The sequence below is a fragment of the Pelecanus crispus genome, chromosome 1 (genome assembly GCF_030463565.1).
Source record: "Pelecanus crispus isolate bPelCri1 chromosome 1, bPelCri1.pri, whole genome shotgun sequence".
In the NCBI taxonomy this organism is placed as follows: Eukaryota; Metazoa; Chordata; class Aves; order Pelecaniformes; family Pelecanidae; genus Pelecanus; species Pelecanus crispus.
Window position 1 is genome coordinate 43,945,467 of NC_134643.1, and position 16,845 is coordinate 43,962,311.

At 37.6% G+C, this 16,845-nt stretch overlaps 1 protein-coding gene across 1 annotated transcript in view; it reads left to right on the forward strand.

Moving 5' to 3' along the window:
• ZDHHC17 (zDHHC palmitoyltransferase 17) overlaps positions 1-16,845 on the forward strand; it is a 77,170-nt gene that overhangs the window by 1,622 nt on the left and 58,703 nt on the right. The window lies entirely within an intron of this gene.

Consider the following 16,845-nt stretch of genomic DNA (forward strand, 5'->3'; position numbering starts at 1 on the left):
AATATATCATGTGCTGTAACACCAACCTGAATCATTTAATATGCAATAAATATCACTTGTCTCACCAGTCGTGAGGGTTTTTTATTTGATTTTTCTGGAAATGCTGATTATCTGACTATATCTTGTTCACAGGGTAGTATTTACACGGATTTCAGTGGGTGATCCCTTAGTCCTTAAAATCCCTTTGTGCCGATAAGCTTTAGAAGAGAAGGACGTTTTTAATGTTGGTGGTGAAGACTGGCTGTTAAAAAAGCAGTTCTGGAGTGTCTGTTAAAAGCTTGAGGATTCTGTACCTTAGGAGAGCTGTATTGTCACAGACCTGCCCATTGAACAATGTAGTGCATCTGTGTTCAGTCATTTTTGAAGGTCAGGGGCCTTAACACTCACTGATTTCCACTTTTTAAGAAAACAGCACAGTGTCCTTATGTAAGTAGTGACGTTGGAGCATATAATCAGTTCTTACATTTGTATACCTATAAAACTGATGCTTTTTATAGGACTGTTAAAATCTTTCCCAGTTTCTTGTATTTTATGCTGCTGTTACCTGTCATGCATCTTTTTCAGATTTTTTTCCTGTGCTGCTTTCTTTTTTTTTTTTTTTTTTTAAATGAGACTTTTGCCTCTTATGTCTTTTTGTTTTGACTAATTTGGATTACTTTCAAAGTTTTTGGAGGGGCTTTTTTGGAAGGGAAGTGTTTATTTTTATACGGACTCTATGGCTTTGCATTTTGCCATGAGATATTATGAACACAGTATTAATGTTGTAGGAAAGATGGTCTCGGGAATAGTGAAAAATTACATAGACACTGGAGCACTGGAAGATCTATTTATTTGTGAAGGGCTCAGCTTAAAGTGGTTCAAGTAATTTTGGTAAGAAGAGGTGGAAACACCAGTGAAAATGCGAATGCTCTAGGACATCAATGATGGGACTGCTTTTGGTGGGTTTTGGGTGGTACCTTGCTGACTGAGTTCATGGGCCTCCTTCCCACAAGAAAGCAATACTAACTTATATAATAGACTGTTGTTTCAAAGGATATTTATTCTTCCTTCTTATCACAAGTTCAGTTTAGTATGGTGGTGTAGATCCCACTATTTTCTACTAGCATTGTTGTAAGATTACTAGTGGAACCGCAAAGTGTATAAATATTGTTTTAGTGGTCAAGTACAACAAATAACATCAATTGCTCATGTAATACCAGTAGAATGATCTTATAGTATATGATAAATGGATGGAGAACTGCTGGCTAACTGATATATCTTGGAAATAGTTGCTAGAGAGAATTATTCCTGAATGTCATTGTTCCTGAAAGTCTTAGAGGAGCTAATCTACTAGACTCAAGACTTCTCATGAATTATTTGGGAGTAATAACAAAATTGCCTAATAACATAAAACTTGCAGATGAACAAGATGGATAGGTACTAAGCAGGGAGGACAGAACTGTACAAGACCATTCAGACTTCATGTGAAGTTATGCTAGTAAAACAAAGCACACCTTAGTGCAGCCATATTTGAAGTAATGCATTGAAGGTAAGGAACATAGGCATGGGACTGTATCCTGAAATTTATTGACTGGTAGGATATAAATGTGAACAAGCAGTTCAGCAGAAGCTCGCAGTATAATGCTTTGATTAAAAAATATGTAATATATTCCTTTTTTTTTTTTAAGGTGGCTTACTGATTAGGAACAAGGAGATGATGTTTGGCTTAGCATGTAGTAATACTAATGATGAAGTTTTGTCTTTAAAAGTCATTGTTAAACAATGAAGAGTGTGGAAAACAGTTAAGAACTACTTTAATAATGCCTTACAGTGAAAGGCTTGAAAAATCCCCGTTCATGTTATCAGGAATAGTGACAAGCACCTCTTTTGCCCCATATAAATACTTTCTTACTGAGATGCAGTGCTTTATTCAGTTTATGCAAGATCCAGTGGCTGGAAAGTGAAGCTGAATGGGATCAAATTGAAAGGCACAAGTGGTAAACGGTGAGAGTGAGTAATCGTTGTAATGAAGAAAGGAGGGCAACGGTGGATTATCCAGTTCTTGGTGTTTTCAGCTTGAGTTTGGATGTCTTTCGAGAGACCAAATGCAAGTTTTGAATTCTGCACATGGATAACTGGGCGGTGTTTCAAATCCGTGAATACAGAGGAGTGTGGGCTTTGTTGGGGTGACTGATTCTGTGAGTGATGTACCACCTCCTTCATATACATGAATTCTTTAGCAGGGTTGTGAAGTGCACGGATGACCAAGGAGAGGGAGTCCTGTGGGTGCGGATCTCGGGGTGGACATGGCATTGGCTGCCCTACAGTGTCATATGGTAACTCCATTATAAGAGATGCAGGGCTCCCTAGGGCGACACAGTAACACTGGACTGAGTAGTCCCTGCTGGTTTCCTTCCTTCTCCCAATGCTCAGGTTTCTGGTGACGGTTAAAATGGCAAGCTCTGCTTCAATGTTTACAGTGTAGCCCTAGTATGGGAATGCTGCTCATGCTGTTTGTACTTGTTATCCTTTGACTAAATGATTTTAAGAGGCCTTCTGGCTTTTAAATTCCTTGAATCTTTCAAACAAGAGCAACTTCCTGCCTGTTCTGTGGTAGATGATGATAAACTTGGATATTTTATTTTGCAATCCAAGAATGGGGGTGGGGGGATATTTAGGAAATGGTTTTTGTTTGTATTGCTCCTTTTTGTTTGGAACATATTCTTGGTGTGTGGCCTAATATGGCCTGAAATCCCAAAGGTATTTCAGCTGTTCAGGTCTGCATCTCTTCCCAAATGGTTAAGCACTGTTACTGGGGAGGAAGATTTGTTTTGTTACCGCTATGTACTGCATTCGCTAGTGTCGTTAGGTTGTGTGGGATATGTTTGAGAGAGATGGAAGTTATTGGTTATTACAGGTCCCTTTTGGCATTAAAAAAGTCTTGGCTGTGAAAGTTGGGGGTTTCTTTGGGGGTTGGGTTTTTTTTTTGGCTTGCTCTGAAGTAGGAGAAGAATCTTCCTGCAAAGTTGGAAGAAAATTTTAAGAGTTACGGGCTCTGGCAGGAATTATCCCAGCTGGAAGCCTTCATTTTTGTCTGTCGTCTTCTCTTTGTGGTTCAATTTGTAACTAACTGGGAAGTTTGAAGGATGATACCTCCTTGTGTTCCTTGGTGGTGGTGTGAAGAAAATAGGTAAACTTATTGTAGATAGCTTTGGCTCTAATTTGTTCCATTTAAAACGTCAGTGAAAGTCCTGATTTTAGTGTCTGATATTGTTGGGGCTGTATTGGGGTGCAGATTGTTCTTAGTTGTCCTGTAAAGGTGCAGGACTTACTCTGTAGTTTAGCCCCTGAAGTGATCCTGACTAAACTTACATTTGTGAGCTCATTTCAAGATTGGTTATTGTTTATCGTATTACTTAAAAAGGAGGATGGAACCATGAAAGTCTCAGACAAATTAGCATGCTTAATACTGGAAGTTGAGTCTTGCTTTATGTGTCGTGGTTAGCTTCACAGTTTGAGGCCAGAGGGGACTGCAGATCTAATCCATCCTTCCAGTGTAGGCACTGAGGGTTTTTAATGAACTAATTCTTTTTTATAGCCAGCATACTACTTACAAAGTAAAAAAGAAAATAAGCAAAACTCTACAGTAACAGATGATATTGTATAGCTGGGCAAGTTGCCCCCAAATTTAATTAGTCTGCTTAAGACTTAAACCTGGTTTTGAATTAAATTTGTTTCTGTTCATTACATCTTGAGAGATATCTATCCAAAACAGGTCTGTCTACATTTATTTAATATGCTGATGATTATCAGATCGCTATACTGCTGTTATGGTCTGCAGCCCTACTGACCCTTTTGAGTCTCTCATTAAGACATGTTCTTTCATTCTTGCAGTGTTTTCATGGCATTGCTCCGAGTGCAATAGCTGTTGTAGTAGTGAACTTGAGAACAGAGCACTATTCTGATAGTTGCAGTAGGGGCCAGTTGCGGTAGAAAAGTAACTTCCACGTTCTTACTCAGCATTCCCACTTGTACAGACCATTGTGCTGGTCTTGTTGGGAACTGCATCACGCTGGAAGCCTGTGCCCAGATGATTACCCACCTCCAAGTCTCTTCAGTGCCTTCTGGATACTTTCCTGGCTGGGTTTTCATTTTTGTTGGTATTTAAAAAAACCTTATTCTGGCTTGTCCCAACCTTCCCCAAGTAATAGAAGCTATGTTGTATCAGAAATAGAGTATTTTTTACGCCTCTCTTGCCCTCACTATAAAACTTGCCTCTCACTGTTGTTTACTCCTAGGTTGCAGGCAACCATGAAATAGGGTGGGGTCAAAATACCAGCTCTGTAGGATGCTTAGTGTCCTATCAATAGTATTTGCATGTTAACACTCCCCTGAGGTTTTAAAAATGTGAGCTACTGAAAAGAGCAAGAGCCTTTTTTTGGCCAGCATAGTCCTTAACTAGGACAGTATGAATAATAGTCACAGAATGCATCATAAAAACTAGAGATGCCAAGCTTTATTCTTAATACATGCAAGAGAGACCACATTAACTTTATATTCTAATTTCTTAATCAAAATATGAAACAGTACTAAATCACATGCTTTGGACATTAACTGTGTTTGACCACTACTACTTCTTTATCAGCTGAAAGTGCCGGGTTTATTTTTCTGTGAAGCCATGGTACTTAGCATTGCTAGTCTTTGCTGCTTTGTTAATTCTGTATCAAACCGAGAAAAGCCAGCAATAACGTAAAATGGTAACCATTTATAACCCATGTTCTCTTTTATCCAGATCACTGGAATTTCTTCAGGCTTAATAAAAAACAGTATTTACATCTTCTGGACTATATGGTTGACCTAAACAACCTGTACTTTAAAGTTTAATAATATTTGTTGTTATATTAGAAAGCATTTTTTCATGGCAACAAGATGTGATTTAAATTTTCTGGCTTTTTCCTCAGCTGTTTTTGTTCTGTACTTACTGAACATTTTCAAATTTTGTGGTTTTGTGTTTTTATTGACAGTTCTATCATTCTTATGTTGTAATCTTGACAACTTCTGTCTGTTTCTTGTGTTGTTAGAATGCTGTTTGCCCTTCTAGGGATAGGGATGTCTTGTATCCTTTTGCTTGCCTTTCAATTTTGTGTATTTTTTCTAATTTGTAATGCTCATTGTCAATGCTTCTCGTGACATTTTTACAAGATTTTTTTTTTTTTACAGTTGTTCTCACTTCCATTGTAAACTATGCAGTTTTTCCCCACTCTGGGCTTTTTCTCAGTGGTAACATTTTGGCTTCTCAGGCACCTAGTAAAATACTTAAAAATAGATTGCAACTATTTACAGCTTTTCTTCTACACATTTTTCTCTGATTTGGGCAGTAATTGATTTTTAACTTTCTGGAACAGGCCCTCTTAAAGCATCAGTGATAAATATCTGGTTTGACCTAAATTTGTGTTGACTCAGTTTGCCTTTACTTGTTAAGCACAGACTTTATTTCTCTCAGATTTCACAGAATTTTAGTCTTCCAACAGCATTTGTTTCACTGTGGTTACCTGTTTGCTCAGGAAAGTAATGAGACATTATAAATGTGGAAGAGGGTTACACTTTGACTTTGCAGAATCCCATTTATGGAATTAAAGAGGAAAATATTTGTTTGCTGTTGGCTTGAAAACTAGATAATATTGTCATTGATACTGACGTGTTTAGATGGGAGCAGCTTCAGTAATTGATATTTCAGCATGCACACTGTCCTCTGCTGCTTTTCAAAGCCAGTATGAGATAAAGATTTGACTTTCATAGCATCCTTGTCATTGAGAGAAGCACTGGGGTCTGTTACAAATGAGACTGTAGAACAAAGTCGAAAGCTTTTTCTGAAGTCAGGGGGAGACTGGCTGAATTGAACCCCCAGGCTTGTCATGCCCAGTACGTGGTGTAACATTAGACTACAATTTGTCTTGTGCAGTTTTGAAATCTAGTAATTTCTTCCTACGCTTGTAGGATGCCCTGAGGTCTTTAGAAGTGTTTCCTTGATTGTGTCTGTAAGGGGGGAGGTACCAAAAATGGAGGGTAGTGGGAATGTTGTGATCAGAGCTTGGAAGGCTGCTCAAGACCAGGAGAAGATGACTCAATAAGGAGGGAGCACAGTAGCATGAGACAGAGGACATCAGAGTGTGATTTAAAAACACTTGTGTTCCTGGCTTTGAAGGATGAGGTTTTGCGATCGGGTTTAAGCTGGTCTAAAGCCAGGGTGGAACCCAGACACAGTCCCTTCACTTCCTAGGATTAGCTCTTGCAATTGTGTGGCTGGTGCGTGACTTGGGATTCTTCTTGCTTTGTGGGTCTGTGACCTGATCTAACTGAATCCATTACTGCGCCATTGTGAGAACTGGTAAGAGATAACAGAGAATGTGCAGCCAGGACCATGACTGTGACCACACCTTCTGATGGCAGGGCAGTTTTAGCTTGACTTAAGCCAAAACCTACCTTTAAACGCTCCAGCTGCACGCATCTGCCAGTGATGCTTGTCTGGTCCCAGGATGAGCCAGTTCAAGGAAGTACATCAGTAGAAAATTCATCCCATACAAAAAAAATTGTGCATAACTTTCTGCCAGTTCACTAAACCTTCTCATTGTAGGATCAAGTGCAGTACGGTACTGACAGAAGGTAGAGGGTGAGTTGGTGTGACCAGTATGGAAGGTTAGGAGTGGGGTAGAATGGGACTGTTCTTAACTGTGAGACCACAGATTTACTAAGCTGTCTCTCATGCTGCAGAAAATTGACTGTCAGCATGACTAGAAACACTTTTCATGCATTTGCTAGTTGCGGTAAATGAACCAGCCTGTATTTATTGTAAGTGGGAATGAGAGTTTGCTTAGTTGGCTGTTGATCTGAAGCTCCATTTGCTGGTTCAAGGTTGTGATGGGAATGGTGAATTGAAGTTTTCCATGAGGACTGAGTGCAACTTGTACTAACTTTCTTTTTTTTCCTGTACCTGCCAAAGAGAAAAGAGGATCCATAGCTAGAGTGACTGCTCATTCTGTCATGTGCACTTGCCAGTGCTCTAATTCTTGATTTAATTTTTTCACCATTCCTCAGACAAGTTAGCTGTAAACTCACTAAGCAGCATAATACACATTTTGGTGTGGCTTTGGCAAATACTTGCTGAATAAAGCAGAACCTTCAGTATACTTTGTTTTGAATATGTGATGTTAGCAGGTTTGAAAATTGAATGAATAATCTTGATCCTTGAACAAGAATTTTCAGAATATCCTTTTCTGGGAATTTTAAAAAGAGTAGGGTGTTTTTTCCTCCAAGTAGCTGAGGATCAGGATTGAGCTAGATACATGCTCAAGCTAGATACATTTTTGAAGTTTAGCATTTTAAGAGTGAAATGCATAATTGGTTTTAAGTTACTCTCATGATGACTGGCTGCTAATGCTAGGTCTCTCAGGGATTTTTTTTTTTTTAAATGTTGAGAGGTCTGCAAGCTTATATACTCTGAGATCTAGACCTGTTTAAATCACTTGGGGAAAAAAAAATAGAGTTTTATTTCTGTTGAAATCCTGAGATTTTGGCTAGGAGCATAATGCAATGCTCCTTGAAAAGAAAGCCAAAAAGGATGTATGTACATGTTAATTTAAGTTGCTGACTAAACCAAAACTTCAGAGTAAGCTTTAAACCATAGTATTTTAAGCTTTTAATTTTTTTATCCTCTACAGATGCTAGTAAACGCAGCTCTCAAGGCCTCTGAAAATCCTACTTGTGAAGCTATTAGTTCCTAAAGTATAACATAAATTAGGAGCATCTGTAAGTAAATGACTAGAAAGCAGTCCATTGCTTACGGATGGTTGCTTTGAAGAAACAAAACTCATTCATTACCAGCTGTGCCTTAAATCACATGAGCTCTGACCTCTGCATAGAGTGGTTGGATTAAGGGCTCTAGTTGAGCATCTCTAACTCGTTGTTATGTAAAAAATTAGATATACATTGAAGAGAATGTGGGATTATTCTCTCTGTGTGATGGCTGACTGTTGCTTGTGGGTGGAACTCTATCAGCAAAAAGGACTACTTTATCATGTTTCAGACGAGGCTTTTCTCAATCTGTTTCACTGCTTTTTAAAGAAAGCATTGTCAAATTAAACTGTAACTTGCTTTAAAAAAAAAAAAAATCAGAGCATTAGTTCCATATTGTTTTTTCTCCCATTGTGTATGTATTTTATAATTAGCTTCTCCAGGGATTTTCAGAAATGCATCTTTTCTATTGGTGTGTCAAGAAACCGTGCAAATAGGCTAAAAATTTAGGAGGGAAGCCAAACAGACTTCACAGGATGCTGTCAAATGTGAAAAGTAATGGAAAACAGTGACAGAATTGGCACTGAATGGAAGGGTTTTTTTGTTGTGTCATACTAATTTTGTGTAATTTAATGCTATAATAGGGGGCAGGGAGAATCCCAGCATAAATTGCAAGACTCAAAGTAAGGAGAGTCTGATAGTATATATTTGCAAGCCAAACATTGAGCTGTTTTGTGGTATATAATATGACCAGTTAAGATTAAAAAAAAAAAAAAAAAAGTGGTATTGCACACTTTTTTTCATGGAGAATGTAATCTGGTTTAGATGGAAGTTTTCTAGCATGTGTTAGCTAAACTGAAGGTGTATATGCATCATCCCAGTTCAGACAATCTAACAGCTCGTAGCTGCTGAAGGCTCTGACTCCTCAAACTGATGAACCTATACAGCCCTGCAGAATTATTCTTCTTTTCTTTTTTCTGGCTAGGACTTCATGCAAATATGAGAAGAATCAGACTGCTCCCATTTGATGACAGTCAATGGTTAGTCAGATCAGCTGTTGCTGGTTTCACCCTACATTTTACTGCTGTTTCTAGAGAAGAAAAAGCTACTCTTATGCCTGTAAAGAATTAAATGTGTTTCTCTCTAAAATAAAGACATGATCAATTTAGCCTCTGTTTCTGTGACTTTCTGTGTTGCAGAATTAGGTGAAGGGGTAGGGGCAGGGAAGTTACAGACTTCAGAAGAGGAACTTCCATAAAAATGTTAAAATAAATATCAGCAGTACATTTTTAGGAATGCCATGAGTTGATTTGCTTGTACACTTATTTTGTGAGCGTTTTTCTGTTAATGCTAGTGCATGAGTGGCTGGTATTTATGGGTATATAAACTCATGTGGGTGTTTGTAATATGCAAATTACTATAAATTTGTCTGTATAGATTCTTGCACTTTTTTAAAAGTAGGAGGAAAACTGTGAAAGCTTATTAAGAAGCACTATATACTAACAAATGAAGAACAGGGAAATTGAACACACAAATACAGGGAACGGAATTCTTTACTATTAATCTCCAGTAGTCCCTGTTAAATATAACACACATACATGAGGTTTATTTTATTATTTAGCTTCCCTGAAATAGTTGCAGTCACTTCCAATTTTATCATGATTCTCTCTACTGCAGGCGGGTATGGAAATAGTGTAGTCATCAATGAAAAAAAGAATATTATGATTTCTTCTGTTTTCATTAAGAAAAAGGCAATAGCTTGCAATATTTTATGGAAGGTAATGCTTTTATTTCTACATTTTTATTTTAGAACTTGTTAGTATTTTCGCTTGAAGTGTCAATTATCTTGGTCACCATTCAGAATTTGACTGTCTGATCATGGTATTGCTTCCTTGCAGCAATATTGCATAACGTTAAAGGAAAAGCAGTCCTAGCCATCTGTTAATGCCTACCAGAGCCATGTGTAGCAGCTGTAAGCAGCAGTATTTTCCTTCCTTCCTTATGTCCAAGCAGGCATATTGACCTATTCATATTCTCCTGCTATATATAATTGCGAATTATGAAACTGTTATCTCAGAATAATTCAGTCTTGGTCATCTTATTTTTTCATGTAACTTCTTAATTTTTTTTTCTATGAATACTGTTCTCAATTCTCCTTAAGCTTATTTAATTTTGGCTTTTTTATTGGAAAAGATTCAAAGATTTCAGTACTGAGGGGAAATGAGCATAACTTTACTTGCGCATTTGGTTATGAGGAGAACTGATTGAGAATGTTGGCATTGTTAGTGCTTATTCTTGGGAGCTGTGCTTACTTTTTTCCCCTCTCCCCCGCACTTCTTCCTTTTTCCTTTGCAGTTATTTTTTATATTTTGCTTTATCTTCTGTTTCCCCAGCTTAGTGGTCCTGTTTTCCAGAGGAGGTTCCCTTTTCTCCTCTACTGTGTTGTTTCTTTTTTTCCAAACCACTGTTTTTACTTTTTTAGCCTTATTCTCACTCTTCCCAGTTTTTTTCCTACACTGCATTACTTGCGCATCTGTGCAAGCAATCTGCACGTTGTGATTAATGAGTAATGACGAACTAGTCACAGATGCATATGAGTGATTAGGGTGCTGTCAAAGGATAGTCACTGAACTGGGAAGCTCATCTAGAAAGACTGACCCTTGGTAGTAATTGGGGAACCAAATTTGATTTTTTTAAATAAGTAAAATCTGTCTCTCTTGCAACCTTCCAAGCCAACCAACTCTACCAGTTTCTAGAACTAGCATCATTTTCTTCATCCTGTCAGCCTGACTTCCTTGAATATTTAAAAGCTGGAGTGTGTTGTTCCAGGATTACCTAGTCAAATTAACAACTGACAGCTGCCAAAATATTCCTGTTACCTTCTCTTTACTTGCTTTCCCTTTACCAGTGGCTCTGGAGCCTGTCTTGTCACAGGAGAAACAGATTCAACTTGCTGTGCTGGTAAAAGAATCAGGTTTTTCTGTTGCTTGTTTAACTTTTTTTTTTCCCTTCTAATGAATTGAGTGGGCTCACTGTGACCACAGCTCCGAGTACTGAAGCTAGCTTGAGTTAGGAAGCAGGAGCATGGAGCCAAGAGCAGTGGGGGAGAGTGGGCAGAGAAATGACCTTTCTCTTTTAGCAATGGTAAACTGCTGATTTGGCTCAAGTCACATTTGGAAATGGCTCCTTGAAACAGGATGAAATAAGTTAGAGATTTAGTGTTTGCAGCCTGCTTATTGTAAATCAGTGAAATCAGGCTTCTGCTTTACTACCTTCTATTTAGTTTTCCTGACTTTCAGCTTGGGGGATGCCAGTGTCAGTAGAGATCAAAATATGAAAAAATAAATGGGTTTGGATTTCAGTTAGTTTTTCATCTTTGAATTAGCTGTTAGTGGAAAAACCATGGATCATCATTGCAAAATTAAATTTTCCTGGAATAAATGTTTTCATCATAAAAGGAAAAATATTTTAACACTTAGGCATGTTGTTGAAGCCATTTGTGAATGTTGTATATGTTCTAGGCTCAAGATGTTATGTTGTTACTTTATTATGAATCTGTCGCATGTTTAAAAAAATAGTAGTTTCAAGGATTTTAACTGTTTTCCTAGAATTTGTGTGAGGGCATATGAATTTAGAGGAGATTCATTGTTTCCTATTTTAGGTGAGAACTTAAAAGCCAAATGAAACTCACAATACATTAAGTTCTGTGAAAGGCATGATATAAACATGATATAAATCATTATTTTTCACTTTTTTATGCTTATTCCTGTCCCTTCAGTAATGGTGGGCAAATAATCTAGACGAGTATAGTGTTTTTAAGCAGAACTTTCTCTTCTGTCCAACATGTTGGAGGAAGTAATCTGTATTTTGTGTGTTTTAATCTTCTGTTAAACTCCAAAAATAGATGCTGTCTGAATGTCGCACTTAGATTTCTTTCTAGCTTAGCTGCTGATGACTAACGCTGGGCAAACTCACCCTTGATGTAACACCACCGTAATCAGTCCTGCCAGGGCTGAACAGGACTTGTGATGCCTGGGCACAGGCAGCTTTGTTCGGGTAGCCTTCTGCTGATGTAGAGCCATGCCTGCACGTATTATGGCAGCGTTTGATGGTTGTGGCTGCACTGAAACCATTATATTTGGTAGCAATGCATATAGAGAGATTGTGTTTAATATCCACATCTTTTTAAATAGCAGTCTTTTAAATTACTCTGCTAAACTTTTAAAAATATAGAACTTGTCAAAGAAGGTGGTGGGAAGGTTAAGTGTTTGCTAGTTCTTAAGCTTTGGCGTGGCTTTGTTCTAAGCCATGTCTTTTACATAGCTTATAATGGATGAATACATGCAAACATGTATAGGCTTAAGAGGAATTTTGGTGTCTATACAAGTTTTAAGTGACAGAGTTGAAATCCTTGCACACATATATATATAGACACACACACATTCTCACTTTTGAATGTTGCGTTGTCTTCCGAGTCCTTGTTGCAAACTCTGTAATAGTTTAAATACACTGTTGTGCCTTGAGGTAGAGGAATTACTGTAACAGCGTTTGAAGATCTTGTCTACTCTCGGATTATGTTAGCAGCAATGTTGTGTAGTCAAATGAAACAATTGCCATACCTGTTTTCTTCTGATTTTTTACTTTCCAAATCACATGGCAGAGCTTGACCGCTGGCTGGATAGATACAAAGAAAGAATTTATGTTTACTCTTCTCTCATTTGAGCAACAGATGCTTCAGAAAACATGTATTTGTTGGTACTGTAGTATTAGAAATTATGGTTTTCAATTACAGAACTTCTTTTTTCTTTAAAAAGGACATAATTTGAACTTCCTTGTGAGTTTTAAGAATGTGCTTTTGGGTTTCAGTGCTGTGCATTGAATAAAGACACCTTTGCTCTTCAGTTTGAAGTGACTGTATTGATAGGACCAAATGCATGTCAGGCGTACGGTTGTGTTAGTTTGGCTGAAGTAATTTGAAATATGATTTTTTTTTTTTCCATTGATGTATATGTAGCCTTTGTAAAAGCAGAGGTAGCAATTGAGTTGTGTTGACTAGATTTTGGTATATCACAAGCCATGACATCTGGGAATGTTAGCTGTTGAAAACCACAGTTTTAGTTTCCTGATAAGTCAATGTTTAATCAAACTAGTAGGCTTTGTAAGCAGAGACACAAATAACCAAATTGTTCTCTGAAATGCCTAAGGGTGATAGGGACTGCAAAATCAAAAGCTGAAGGTTCAAGGAAAGTGTTTGTTAGCTGTGTTCGGTAGACTCTGAGATAACACCTTGAGCAGATTTCTGGTTTGGATTCACTTGTTGTAGATCTTAGAATGGTTGCCTACTTCAGGCTATCAGTTGATTTTCTGTTTACTGGTAACTTGCCCATCTAAAACAGTGTAGGCCCCATATTAGATTCTCTTAATGTTAGTCTTTCATTATTTCTTTCAAAATCATTCTTTCTAGAATAACTAGGAGAAATTATTTTTCTGCATTTATAGTACTGTGCCCTATCCCTGCACAGGATTTTCGGAACCCTGAAAAAAAATTCTTTAGGAATGAAGAGACTCTTTTCTAGCTGCTGCCTTGCCTCTCTTGTATTTTGCCTTGTCAGCCAAGCATAGTGTGTCACAGCATTGTTTGTGGTGACTTGGTCCAAATTGCCTATCACTGGGTGAATCAAGTATTGCTGTAATTCACAAAATCCAGGTTCTCTTTTATCTTGATTCCTGGCAGCTTCTTGACTTGGGAACCCAAAATTTACTCTGCAGATCACAATCATAACTCTTACGTGGCATTTGACCAGCCGGGTTAGCTCAGTTGGTTAGAGCATGGTGCTAACAACACCAAGTTCACAGGTTCAATCCCTGCTTACTGCAGGGGGGTTGGGCTCGATGATCTCTCAAGGTCCCTTCCAACCCAAAGCATTCTATGATTCTATGATTTTCAGTGCCTAGTTTATCTCGCCATCCCGTAGAATGGCACTGATAGTAACCAGTAGAATGGCACTGATAGTAACCAGCCAGCATGCTACTATGAGCCAACATGCAACTGTCAGGTTGTATAGATAATAGTAAGTGATAAATTTTGACTCTGAGCTTGGGAATCTGTGTCCAGGCTGCAGAGAACTGACTGTATTGGGTGAAGATTCCGATTTTATATGCTTTCCTGGAATTTGTTTTAAATTATTTACTTCCAAAATGAGCAGTATTTGCATCTTCCTTTCAGGCAAATCTAAAGTAATCCTTTTTTCCACCGTTACCACTGTGGTTAGAAGACTCTGTTGTATGATGTTGGAGGCTGTGATGTTCATATACTTTTCAGGATTTTAGAGATTCTTTCAGCTGTTCTTAAATGTAAAACACAAACTCAACTCTCTTAGTAAATCAGGGAACGCAGGGTTCATGTTAAGTTTATATTTGTCATGAGTCTTTATATTAAACAAATGGATTGTAACTGCTAATGTATGTCCTGGGGGCAAAGAGGGAGAGAATTGTTTGTCGCTTACTCATTTTGTCAGGCACCTCAAATATAACTTTTTAATCACTTTGGCCATTTTGCATTGATATAACAAAATTTGAAAGTTTAAGCATAAAAAAAATAGTTCAGAGGTGCTATCAGTACAAAAGGATATTAAAAATTATATTTTTTAGAAATTAAGGGTACTGTCATTTACCTTCAAGTCCTTTGTAAAAGTAGTAGATAAAGCTGAGGGAGGCTAAGGAATATCATCTCTCACTTTTTTGAATTTACATGGTTAATAATTAATACTTAAGATTTTGCTGTATTCCCATAAACCTTTTTGTGCAAGCATTAGTATCATAAGGCTGTGGTTTCATGGTCACTTTAGGCTGACATAAATTTACACTGCTGGAAAATGGCCAGCTCTCTTGACTGGCTAGTGCGGGCTCAAGGGAACAGAAGCCTGGTTAGTGTGCTTGAAGTGGTCATGAAAATGTAGTTTAAGAGAAATAGTGTTCCCTGGTAATTTAATATCTGCCTGAAAAATAACCCAAGTTTCTCAGTTTGCTTTTAATAATTGTTAGCTAACAAGAAGAGAGACTTTTTCCCCTTCCAGCAGCTGTGGAAGGCTAAGAATTACATTGAACTACTATCTCCTCATCAGGGTGCTCCAGGACAGTGAATTTCTTTTGTTCTGGCGTCTGTCTGCTTGACTTACCCTTTAGCTTTTCAGGGTCCAAGTATTCCAATTTGATATGTAAAATCCTACTGCAATTGTGTGGTGCAATAATTGGTGAACAGAGATGGTATAAATCCTGCTTTTTTTTCTAATATGGAAAAGAGAAAATTATGTCGCACAAAATAATGAATCTAGCCTTCTCTTACACTTTTTCAATTGTAATGTTGTCTGGTATCTTTTTCAGCATCTTTACTCCAGATAACACTCTGGCTTATCTAGTAGCTGGGGGAAAAAACGTTTGGTTAAGCTGTTGCCTTCTTCAAATACAAAGTGAAGCTATGTTTCTGGATAGTAAGAGAATTGGTTGTAATGTGCAATTTGGATGACAGCACATGCCCTGTTTTTAGGTTGTCTCTCCTCCAGAGATGGCAACAGAGCAGCCTTCCTGTTGGGCTGGCAGTGCTGAACTGGATAAACTAGTTAGTTTTTCAGGCTTAGGAAAAAAATTGAATGCCACAAAATAACATTGTGGTCAAGAAAAGATAGACTCTGCTGATCAGTTATGTACTGTGTGAAACTGAAAATTTTATTTTTATGAAGAAAAGTTATGCATAAAAATAAATGCATTTTGAAATGAAGACACTTTCTGCACTAGTTCTCAGTGTTGCTATATTCTGGTTTTAAAGCTCTGAACCCTTGAATTTCTTGAAAGGATTTTTAATGAATAAAATGTCATAAATCTTCTAACTATATAAATGACTGTATTTAGTACAATTTAGTACTACAAAATGTATTTAATGGATTAGAATTTATCTTAATCCCCCCCCCCCCCCCCCCCCCCCCCCCCCCCCCCGTCTGAAATGGGTACATTGTATGTAACAAATACAAACATGCTGTACTGAGGTTACTCAGTTTTGAAATTAATACTGAGAGTTTGAGGATTTGCAACTAGACTACCTTCTTGATAGTCTACTCCAAGGTTATAACTGGTGTAAGTTTTTAGACTTCTGCTTAAGTAGCACTACATTATGTTGAAATCTGGAAATAGTCTGAAAACCATTTTGTAAATCTCTTAGGTCTTAAAAGAGATACATAATGTGTGTAATAATTTTAGGCTAGAAATACCTTTAAAATTATTTTAAATGGGAAAAACTTGTAATGCCTGATTTGATCACCAGCATCCAGTTATTTGGAAGGCATTGTGTTTATACAGCCGAGATGAGTAAGTTCCAGATTAAGAGAGTCAGAGTGCAGAGTTTACTTGTCTGCATGCAAGCTCCATATTTAAACTCCTGTTGCAGTTGATAGAGAGCTGGTTAATGTTGTCACAGGAAGCTAGAAAATGCTTTGGCTGACTAGCCACAACTGGACACAGTAAGAAGTTACTAACGCTTCTCATTGTGACCAACAGCTCCTTTAGCAGAAATTATTGCACAGCTGAAAGAATGTGAGCAATGGGAGACATGCTCATCTGGGCAATAGGAAGTCTTCCTAGCCCTAATATGTCTCTTAGCCATGGAAGCTAGCGGGGCAACACTTGCCTCTTGGGAGAGAAGGTGGTGGAGATTTGTGACTGCGAATCCTTGCTAAGGTTAGGTGTATTATGTCATGGTTGTCTTGACTCAGGATATCTTTATTTCAAAAAAAAAAAAATCTATCTAGTATAATAATGAAAAAGTTGATCACTCATTTTAATAACTAAGTGGAAGTTGCAACCTTAATGAAGCACCTTTCATAAGGTATGTAACAGTATTTCCAGGTATAAATTAAAGAGACAAAACTTCTGCTTATGGAACTGTATGATGGGGGAAACTGAGTAAAAGTAAATAACACATTTTAATAAAATCAATTAAAATACATTTTTAGAGTTTTCAGAGAGCTTCTTTTTTTGCTTCGCTGTTCCAGTTCACATACTTTTTATGTAGCTGTGCTGAAT